At 42.3% G+C, this 11,780-nt stretch overlaps 1 pseudogene; it reads right to left on the reverse strand.

Moving 5' to 3' along the window:
• Window positions 1-8,797: 8,797 nt before the first annotated feature.
• LOC147087443 (putative G protein-coupled receptor 139) lies at window positions 8,798-11,365 on the reverse strand (annotated as a pseudogene).
• Window positions 11,366-11,780: the final 415 nt, after the last annotated feature.

The following is an 11,780-nucleotide window of genomic DNA, read 5'->3' on the forward strand; positions in this document are numbered from 1 at the left end:
GGCTGCAACAAGGCACACAGGGAGAGATCTTACAACAGAGCAGGACGGTCTCAAAGACCAGCTACCTCCCTTGCCTTAATCTGCTAACACCGCCTTTTCCATCTCACAAAATCAATCTGAAAATGTAAACTCCCACTGTTGTTTACTTACCCAATTTCAGCTTCCAGAGATGATGCTTATAACTTCCAATTAAAATAACAATGATGTTATTCATTGATATAATTTTAATGGTGGTGCAGGAACAGGGGTTCAAGTAAAAAATCTTTGAACGTGACATGACAAATTGAGATGGGTGTTCAAAAAGCATACGGGATTCATGGCTTGAAAAACAGATGCACAGAACAAAATCAAGGAATTTAAGCTAAAACTTTATAATCGCTGGCTAACTCCCAGCTGCAGTATTGCCTCCAATTATGGGCAGCACACGTTAGGAAGCCTGTCATGGCCTTCTGGAATGGGACCAAGAATGGAGCCGAACCAGTCTTTTCTAGGCTGAAACAAGGAGCAGTTCAGCATTACACTCTGCTTTCTCTTGCTTCGTCAATTCCGTATCCACACAGCCACAGCCATATTAATCCCATGGCTTCAAGTTTGCTAACATGTTTATTATATGGTACTTTTGTAAACGCCATTTGATGGACCATATATAAAACATCAACCGCATACGCTCCTCAAAATTTTAATATTCTTCATCAAATAACTCAATCAAGTCAGTCAAACATAATTTGCTTTTAACAAATCCGTGCCAGCATTCATTTATTGACCCATATTATTTCGAAGTGCCAATTAATTTTGTCCCGGATTAATGTCTCTAAACCTTCCCCCCCCCTAACGTCAGTCTGCCTGGCCTGTAATTGCTGGGTTTATCCCTCTCCTCTTTTTAACACCTGTGTAACAATTGCAATCCTCTAGTCATTTGGCACCACTCCCACATCCAATGAGGTTTGGAATATTGTGGCCGGAACCTCCACAATTTCCCAATTTGCTTCCTTCTGCAACCTAGGTTGCATCCTACCCGGACCGGGTGACTTTTCTACTTTGAGCGCTGCCAACATTGTAAATACCTCCTCTTTATCGATTTTTCCATCCAATTTCTCTCCTACCCCAACATTTTCTGTGGCATGCGCAGCATCATCTTCTGTAGTGAAGCAGACCCATGCCCTCCTTTCTGCCCCTGATCGGCCCCATCCTTCCTTTCACTACCTTTTTACTGGTTATATGTTTATAAAAGACTTTTGAGTTGCCTTCTATGTTACCCGCTAATCTATTCTCAAACACTCACTTTGCCCTTCTTATTTCCATTTTCGGATTTTTTCTGCACCTTTTGTGTTCAGCTTCGGGCTCTACTGAATCATGAGCCTGGTGTTTACCATAAGCTTCCTTCTCAGTTTCATCTTAATCTCTCTATATTTAGTCATCCAGAGAGATCTAGCTTTTTAGATGGAATTCTGGACACTCGCGGAATCATGGGACACGGGATCGGACGCTAAAGTGGAGTTGAGTTCAAAGATCAGCGATGTGTTTACTAAATGGCGAAGCAGGCTCGAAGGTCGGTATGGACGAATCCTGCTCCTAATTCTTTCATTCATATGTTCTTATTTTCTTTGGGTGCTTCTTTTTCTATTTTTGTGTATGGGTTCATTGACTGAGATAATCTGTTACCCCTCTACTCATGGTTTCTCCCTGCGTTTGTAATTATTACATATATCAATACAGGCACATATAAATGTTATATATATATATACGGATTAATAGATCTGTTTGTTTCTCAATGTTTCAATTGGGAGGACAATTATCCCTGACATGCTGTGTTTTCCCAGCATTTTCTGGGCTTTATTTCAGATTTACAGTGTCTTGCTTGTTGTTATAGTGTTGCAGAACCTTGTCCAGTTTAGTAACACAGCGGAATCAGTTCGTTCTGATTGATTACAGAATAGAGCAGATCACTGGGTAAGTAACACATTGTACAGAGCAGCTGGGAAATCTCCTGCTCTTATTGATGGGCAGAGTCAGTTACACAAGACTGAGCGACTTCATTGTGCAGCCTCCAGGCATCACCTTTAGAACGAGCAAAATTAAACCCAAAAGTGTGTTACCCCACAACAGGCATTTGTAAGGGAGAACCAGTGGATGTGGTGTATTTGGACTTTCAGAAGGCTTTCGATAAGGTCCCACATAAGAGATTAGCGTACAAAATTAAGGCACATGGGATTGGAGGCAAGGTATTGACTTGGATAGAGAACTGGTTGGCGGACAGAAGGCAGAGAGTTGGAATAAACGGGTCGTTTTCCGAGTGGCAGGCAGTGATTAGGGTACCACAAGGATCAGTCCTAGGACCCCAGCTGTTCACAATATATATTAATGATCTGGACGAGGGAATTGGATGTAATATCTCCAAATTTGCAGACGACACAAAGTTGGGTGGGAGGGTAAGCTGTGAGGAGGATGTCGAGAAATTCCAGTACGATTTGGACAGATTGGGTGATTGCGAAGAAACATGGCAAATGCACTATAATGTGGATAAATGTGAGGTTATCCACTTTGGTGGCAAAAACAGGAAGGCAGATTATTACTTGAATGGCAATAGATTGGGAGAAGGGGAAGTGCAAAGAGACCTGGGTGTTCTTGTGCACCAGTCGCTGAAGGTAAGCATGCAGGTGCAGCAGGTGGTTAAGAAGGCAAATGGTATGTTGGCCTTCGTAGCAAGAGGGTTCGAGTACAGGAACAAGGATGTCTTGCTACAGCTGTACAGGGCCTTGGTGAGACCGCTCCTTGAGTATTGTGTGCAGTTTTGGTCGACTTACCTGAGGAAGGACGTTCTTGCCATGGAAGGAGTACAGCGAAGGTTCACCAGGCTGATACCTGTGATGGCAGGAATGACGTATGAGGAGAAATTGTGTCGATTGGGCTTATACTCACCGGAGTTTAGAAGATTGAGAGGGGATCTCATCGAAACCTATAAAATTCTGTCAGGCCTGGACAGACTAGATGCAGGAAGGATATTTAAGATGGCCGGGGAGTCCAGAACCAGGGGTCATAGTCTAAGGATAAGGGGTAAGCCATTTAGGACTGAAATGCGGAGGAATTTCTTCACCCAGAGAGTGGTGAAACTGTGGAATTCTCCGCCACAGAGGGCGGTGGAGGCCAGTTCATTAAATATTTTCAAAAAGGATTTGGATATATTTCTTAAGGCTAAAGGGATCAATGGATATGGGGAGAAGGCAGGGACAGGGTACTGAATTTGGATGATCAGCCATGATCTCATTGAATGGCGGAGCAGGCTCGAAGGGCCGATTGGCCTACTCCTGCTCCTATCTTCTATGTTTCTATGTTTCTATGTAACAGGCCTGCCTGCTTCATCTGCGGCTGTTCTTCTCGTCTGCACTCCCACACTCCATGCTGAAGACAATGAGAGGTTGATAAGTATTATCTATTGCTTTATTTGTGTTAATCGCATTCATGTCTCTACCGCCCTGTCTCAATTTGTATCGGTCTGTCTTTCATTGTCCCTTTCTCTGGTGTGTATCCCTGAATCTGAGTTTTTTTGTCTCATTACTTTTATATCTCCTTTAATTTTTGTCGATCACTGCTATATTTCTATTTTTAAGTCACCCTTTGCTTTCTCTTTCAATCTGTCTCACTCTGTATCTCTCTGTTGTTGCATGTCTTCATAGAATCTTAAAGGATAGAATAAGGCCATTCGGCCCATCATGCCTGTGCCGGCCCTTTGAAAGTTCTCTCCAATTCGTTATCTCCGCTGCTAATTTCCCCATAGTCGTGCAATGTTCTCTCCTTAGATAATGTATCCAATTCCCTTTTGAATGTTACTATAGAATCTGCTTCCACCATCCTTTCAGGCAGTGCATTCCAGATCAAAGCACCTCACTGAATAAAAGAATTCATCTCGTCTCAACATTGGTTCTTTTGTAAATTATCTTAATTGTCTCCTCTGTCTCTGCCTTCTTTGTCTCCCCTTTCCTTATCTCTCACTCTCACTCTGGGTCGTTCTCTCCTCTCTCTCTCTCTGGGTAATTTTTTACATTTTCACTTCATCTACACCTCTTCCTCTCTTTCCTTCTGTCTTTGATTTTCTCCGAGACTCTGTGTGTATCTGTTCCTCTTTACTCGTCCTTTCCGTGTGACCTTTCATATCATCTTTCTTTACCATCCTGTTTGTCTCTTATTCTGTTTCCTTCTGTTTTCTCTATATCATTCTCTATTGCTAAAGTAGTACCATTGTGCAAGAAGGGTAGCCGGGATAAACCAGGGAATTACAGGACAGTGAGCCTAACATCAGTGGCAGGGAAATTATTGGAAAACATTCTGAGGGACAGAATTGGTCTCCACTTGGAGAGGCAGGGGTTAATCAGGGATAGGCAGCATGGCTTTGTCCGGGGGAGATCATGTCTGACCAATTTGATTGAACTTTTTGAGGGGATGACTAGGTGTGTGGATGTGGTTAGTGCAGTTGATGTAGCCTACATGGACTTCAGTAAGGCTTTTGACGAAGTCCCACATGGGAGACTGGTCAAGAAGGTGAGAGCCCATGGGATCGATGGCAATTTGGCATCTTGGATCTAAAATTGACGTAGTAGCAGGAGGCAGATTGTGATGGTGGAAGGTTGTTTTTGTGACTGGAAGCCTGTGCCCAGTGGTCTACCACAGGGAGCGGTGCTGGGTCCTTTGCTCTTTGTAGTGTACATTAATGATTTAGATATGAATGTAGGAAGTATGATCAGTAAGTTCGCAGATGATTGGTAAATAGCGAGGAAGGAAGCCTCAGGCTACAGGGCGATATGGAAGGGATCGTTAGATAGGCAGAACAGTGGCAAATGGAATTTAACCCTAAAAAGTGTGAGGTGATGAATTTTTGGAGGACTGACAAGGCAAGGGAGTACACAATTAATGGTTTGACCCTAGGGAGGACAGAGGATCAGAAGGACCTTGGTGTGCATGTACATAGATCCGTAAATGCAGCAGGACAGGTAGATAATTTGGTTAAAAAGGCATATGGGTTATTTGCCTTCATTCGCCGAGGCATAGAATATAAGAGATGGTAGGTTATGATTGAGCAGTACAAAATGCTAGTAAGGCCACAGCTGCAATATTGTGTGCAGTTCTGGTGGCCACACTACAGGAGGAAAGTGATTGCATTCGAGAGCGTGCAGAGGAGATTCACCAGGATGTTACCTGGGCTGGATTGCTTCAGCTATGAAGAGAGACTGGACAGACTGGGGTTGTTATCCTTAGAGCAGAGAAGGCTGAGGGGGGACCTGATTGAGGTATCCAAAATTAAGAGGGGCATGGATATGTTAGATCGAAAGGAACGTGTCCGCTTAGTAGATGGGTCAATAACCAGGGGCATAATTTCAAAATAAGGGGCAGGAGGTTTAGAGGGGATTTGAGGAAAGACTTTTTGATCCAGAGGGTGGTTGGTATCTGGAACTCACTGCCTGAAAGGGTGGTAGAGGCAGGAACCCTCACAATAATCAAGAATCATTGAGATGAACGCTTGAAATGCAATAGCTTACAAGACTACGCGCTGTAAAATCGGATGAGAATAGACAGGTTTTATGGCTGGCGAGGGCACGATGGGCCGAAGGGCCTTTTTCTGTGCTGAATAACTCTATGACTCTATGAATCTACTTCTATGTTTTAATAGTTTTGTCTCTCTTTCTATCTCACATATTTTGATCTCTCTGCCTATTATTATATATTTCCTTCTCTCTCTCTTCTATCTCCTTATCTCCATCTCTTGCGTTTGTTCCAGTCTGTCTTCCAGCTCTCCATCTAATCTCTGTATCTTTATCTCCCATTTCTCTTTTTTCTCATCTGGTCTCTATGTTTTGTGCCCTTGTGTGTTCTGTCACCCCAATTCTCCCCTTGTGCCTTTCACTCCCTCTCTCTCTTCTGCAGCTCAGTTTCCACATCTCTCTTTTCTGGAACACCATTTCTCCATCTCTCTGTTCCTTACTGTCTCTCTGGTCTGTCTCTCAACTTCCCCGTTTATGCCTTTTATCTCTCTCTCTTATGTAACTCGTATTCAACATCTCTCTGCGCCTTATTCTCTCTCTGTTTTGTTTCTCCGTTTAACACCTGTGCCTTTCTTTTTCTCTTCAGTCTCTCCTTGTCGCCATTTCTCTCTCTCTGTTCTATCTCAATGTCCCCATTGCTCTCTTCTTCTTTAGCTTTTGTTTTTATGTGAATTTATAATGGTCTTTAATTATTTGTTCTCTGACTATGTAACTGGTTTACATATTATTGCAAGTTACTCGAACATTTTCCTTTCTACCAATAAAAAAACTTTACACTATAATGCAAAAATAGTAAGTCAATATAAAGACACTATTTGCATCTGTTCAGACACATATCAATTCGTTATATGCAATAAACCATTTGGCTACATAACCGGCACCACTCTTCAGAAGTAATTCATTGTGTAAAGTGTTTTGACATATATGAACATAAAAAACACTTTACACATTCATTTTTTCATTAATTAAATTGTACATTTGTTATCTAGAAGGAAGCCGCCTCTTTCTTTTTGGTGACACTTTGTCTATTTTGGTGGTGTGGCTCTCCTGTGCTTTTTCTATCTGTGTCTCCACCTCTGCTTGATTGCCTTCTTTTGTCTATAATAAGATAAGAGCATAAGACCTAGGAGCAGGAGTAGTCCATACGGCCCCTTGAACCTGCTCCACCAATCAATAAGATCATGGCTGAACTTCGACCTCAAATCTACTTTCCCCCCGTTCCATATATCCCTTGATTCCCTTAATATCCAAAAATCTACCGACCTCTGTCTTGAATATATTCAACAACTGAGCATCCACAATCTCTGGGGGGAGAATTCCAAAGATTCACCAGCCTCTCAGTGTAGAACTTTCTCCTCATCTCATTCCTAAATGGCCGCCCCCTTATTCTAAAACTGTGACCCCGAGTCCTAGACTATCTAGCCAGGGGAAATAGCCTGTCAGCATTCCCCGTATTAAGCCATCAAATAATGTTATACATTTCAAAGAGATCATCTCTCGTTACTTAATAACTGCAGAGAATATAAGGCCATTCTACTCAATCTCTCATCATAGGACATCCCAGGAATCAATTTAGTGAACCTTTCTTGCACCCCTTATAAGGGAAGTCTAAACATCCTTATGTAAGGAGGCTAAAACTGTACACAGTACTCCTGGTGTGGTCTCACAAAAACCCAACATAATTGCAGCAATACTTCCTTACTCATGCAAGCCCCATGCAATAAATGCTGACAGCCTACTCACACTGGTTCCCCCTTATCTTCCCTACTAGTTATACACTGAAAACTCCAATAGGTTTTTCAAACACGATTTCCCTTTCATAATACCGAGTTGTCTCTGACTAATTACATTGTAATTTTCTGAGTGCCCTGTTACCACGTCCTAAACAATAGATTATATCATTCCCCCACTATTGATGTCAGGCTAACTGGCCTATAGATCCCAGTTTTCTCTCCCGTCCTTTCTTTTTACAGTTTGGTTACATTTGCTACCTTCCAATCCAAGGGGACCTTTTGTAGAATGTACGGGTTTCTGGAAGATCAAAACCAGTGCATCCAATATCTCTGCAGCTAACTCTTCTAAAACCCTAGGATGAAGGCCATCAGGGCCAGGGGATTTGTCGGATTTTAGTCCCATTAATTTCTCTAGTACTTATTCTTTACTAATATAAATTACTTTAATATCCACACTCTCATTAGACCCTTGGTTCCCCACAATTCCGGTGTGTTCTTTGTATCTTCAACAGTGAAGGTAGAAACTAAATATTTGTTTAACAAATCTCTCTTTAATTTCCCCTGGGTGCCTGTATTATTCCTCTTTAAGTTGCCCTCTGCATCGCTCAGTTTATTTCTCCAGTTGTCTCACAATTTATCTCAACTTTCTCTTGCTCACAAGCTCCCTCTCCTTCTCTTAATCTGTTTTATACCTTTTCTGTTTTTCTATATATATACATAAGTTTATTTCTTGTTCATGGTTTTCCTCCGGGTAATTGTTCCTATTTTTTTTCTCTTTCAATTTTTCTCCACCTCATCTTTTGCTGGTTTCTCTCTCTGCCTCTTTCTACCTCATTAATTTCTCCCTATTGCTCTCTTTCTGTATATTTCGATTCCTCTCTGTTTCTCTCTATCCATTTGAACATCTACATCAATTACTCGTTGCTTCTTCACGTATGTCTTTTGGGATCTTGCTGTTTTTGCTTTGTTTAATTTGTTATTTCTTACAATCTGCTCTCTGCAATCACTTTCAATTGATCTTTATCTAGCTTTACTTTCTGTCTCTCTTTCTTCAGTTCTTAGATTTTTCTCTGTTTTGGGCTCTCACAACCTCTCATGCCCACTTCCCACCTGCCTCTGCATGTATGTTCACCTCTCTATTTAATTCTCTCTTCTTGTCGTTGCCTTTCTCTATCTGTGGAGTATCTATCTCTCCATCGAGACATGCCCTTCTTTCTCTCCATTTATGTGGAATGCTCCCGGTCTGATCAGGCACACAGCGGCGACTGTGATTGGCGGGTTTGCCCTTTTTGCTGTCGGTGCAGCTGTAAACTTTAGTGCCGCCATTTTGAGCAACAATTAACGTGTCGTCTGCAGAGCGAGTCCCGCCTCCATTGGTCAGATTACCATTAAGGTATAACAGAGTCAGATTGAAGATCATTTCAGGGCTCCGGGCTGCTAATATCAAATGTACATTCCACCCAACGGAGAAATACAGAATGGAGTATGAAATGGGATTTAGTTCTAGTGCTTGAAACACTTCAGATCTTTCTATGGTTTAATTAATTTAACAATTAGATTGAGTGGGTATTTCACCGCATTCTTCAGCTCCTCTCTGAATTTAGTCTGGGTCAGGACATAAATACACGTGTTGGTGCAGGAACTGAGAAGCTGAAGCATTGTTGCTGTGTGTTCTGTGATATAAAGAGGGGCACTGGCGGAGTAATAAAATCGAATATCTACAATTCGCGCATAAATGTTATAGAAATCCAGGCCCATCCATAACAATATAAAACTGCCGGTAATGCTGAAGTGTAAAACGATGGATTTCTTTCGATTCTCCATCTCTGGGTCCTTGGGATTCTCTCCATCGCTGCGGCCACGGAGTCCCCTGCGGGCTCTGCTGGCCGCTAAAATACGGCTGACCGTCAGAGCATTGAGCAGCAAAATCAGAAAGAACGGTACACAAGGGATAAAATTATGTGAAACAACTCAAATGATCCCCATGCGGGGGAAGTAACGAAGCTCGGTTTAGTGATACAATACCAAGGAACATTATCTATTCTGAAGTAAGGTACATCTGTAAAGTACCAGGGGACAGACTCTAAACAGCCCAGCACACTCACTGTCCCGATAACCACAGCCGCCGTTTCCTCGGTGCAATATTTTGTTTTCAGATTCTCACAACAAATGGCCACAAATCGATCAAAGGTGAACGTGACTGTGAGCCAGAGAGAAATCATCGTGGTTGCAAAGCTCAAGACTGCAATAAATCTACACTCGGGAGTAATGTTCAGGAATGAATATGGGAAATATATCGGAGCAATCCAGTTAAATATGGGATCACTGATGACGACCAGGAGATCGGCTGCTGCCATTCCCACCAGGTAGAGAGTGATGCATTTGGAGAGAATGCACTTTCCTCGGGACAGGATCACAATCTCCACCAAGTTAACTGTCAGAGAGAGATAAATTACTGATCAGACCTGGAGCCAAAGCAGCAGTTTGACAGGATCTGGGCTGGAATTTCCAGCTTTGTTGCAGCATCGAATGGAGGAAACTGATTTGTGGATCTGTGCAGCGCAGAGCAAGAAATGACTGTTTCTCGTCTTTAAATACCTTTCAATTATCTTGCTTTATTCATTCACTAAACAAGTAAAATAGGCATTCACCAAAACAGACCGAAGATCTGAAAGCGATAAAAACACCCGTGTAAAATCAGACTCTCACTATCTGACAGCATTCTAACATCACCTTCAAATCACAGTTCCTCACCATAATAGTACTCGAAGTTTCAGCAGTTCAGTCCGATGAATGATTCACACCGCTGCCTCGCTCTTCTCACGTTCCTTCTCCCCTCCCTCTCGCTTTCCTTCTCTGTCTCTCTCTATCGCACCTCACTTTACTTCGCCGCACTCTCTCTACTTTCTTTCATAATGCCCCCTTTCCAATCCGCTTCCACCCTAACATCCTGCGGCTCGACTCTGTTCATTAACTCCCTTGAAGCGATCCTGTTCTCAGAGTCAGTTTGAACAATGCTGAAACCTCAGTGGAATAGTTTAATGTATCTACTGATCATACAAGTCTCCACCTTTTCACCTAATTGATCCGCAGTGCACGCAATAAACAGAATCGAATGTGTCTTCCAGACAGACCTGACAATAATTGAATTCCCTTCCCCTGTAATGATAACGCAAACATTAGATGGCGCAATTGTTCAATTAACATAACGCCAATATTACCGCTGCTAATTATAATCACCATTCCGATAGATACAGTGCAAACTGATGCAACATAACATCAAAACATTTCATTTTACAATGGAGTCCAGTGACATTCACTGAATCCACCAAAACTGAAGCAGAGAAGGAGATGTGATAGAGTCAGCAGCAAGCTCAGGTCAGTCACCAGACCTCTGACGCGTCGTCAGATACACACACAGTGAAATGATATTACATAGCAGGGAAAACCAATACATTCATTGAAATCCCAGTTAAACTGAACCATGTTATTGGGGAGGGAGGACATTGCACCGCCTCCTTGTAACACTGAGACTGCGAGCTGTGTCATTTTCAATCACTGGAAACACATTTATGAAAAATATTCCAGGCCAGATTAGTTCCACAACATCAAACTATTCCCAGCACCTGATGGTCTGGCACCAGCTTTTAGCCCAAACTCCTGATTCCAGTGCAATCAGTGCAAGAATAATTCAGTAAGAGAGCAGGGATTGGAGAAGCTAAGATCATTACAGATATATTGCAGCTACTACACGACAGAAATAACAGAGACTGAGAACTTTACATCATTCAACTACTGGCACAGAACAGGCGGCTGTGTAAAACATGCAGGGGGAAAAAATACATGTAGAGCAGCACAGTCAACACCGATTTACATCATTCACAGGAAAGATAACCAGAACCTCCAACGGCTGCAAGTAAAGGATAATAAATGACTTCTATCTGAACGATTACTGGTTTTCCCATATCTGTGTGAAGCAGCGACTTCTGTCGGAGTGGAACGCACAGCTCCGGCAGGCACTCTGAGCTGATCCATTCCAATGGGCCCTGATATATAAAGTCGATAAGTCTCCATTGACATGGTTATACACCTGATCATTGTTATTAGTTATAGTTACTTGAACAAACACATTACATCAGGACCTTTGACACTGGTGAAAATAACGTGGTGGATAAAACTCAAACATCTGAATGAACAGGACATTATGTTAACCAGATCTCTCTGGAGAATAAGTGTCATACAGTATAGATCCAACAATAATGAGCAGCTTCATTTACAGTTTTCATGTAATTGTACTGATCATGTTCACTCCTGCCAATTCATTATTAAATGTTATTTATTTCTCCGCAGTTTACACTGATTCCAGGGACTCAGGCACATCCTTTTCACTCTGTCCCTGCAGATTCCCAGATAAAACATGGACCTTCAGCCTCTGACACAGTGACAGTTGAAGGCCATGTTTCAGTAACGAGTCCAGAAATTATTGTGGGTGATATTAGGGGGCGGACACTGA

The sequence above is a fragment of the Somniosus microcephalus genome, unplaced genomic scaffold, assembly GCF_052327205.1.
Source record: "Somniosus microcephalus isolate GS21.2 unplaced genomic scaffold, FLI_Smic_1.0 unresolved_chr5, whole genome shotgun sequence".
Taxonomy (NCBI): Eukaryota; Metazoa; Chordata; class Chondrichthyes; order Squaliformes; family Somniosidae; genus Somniosus; species Somniosus microcephalus.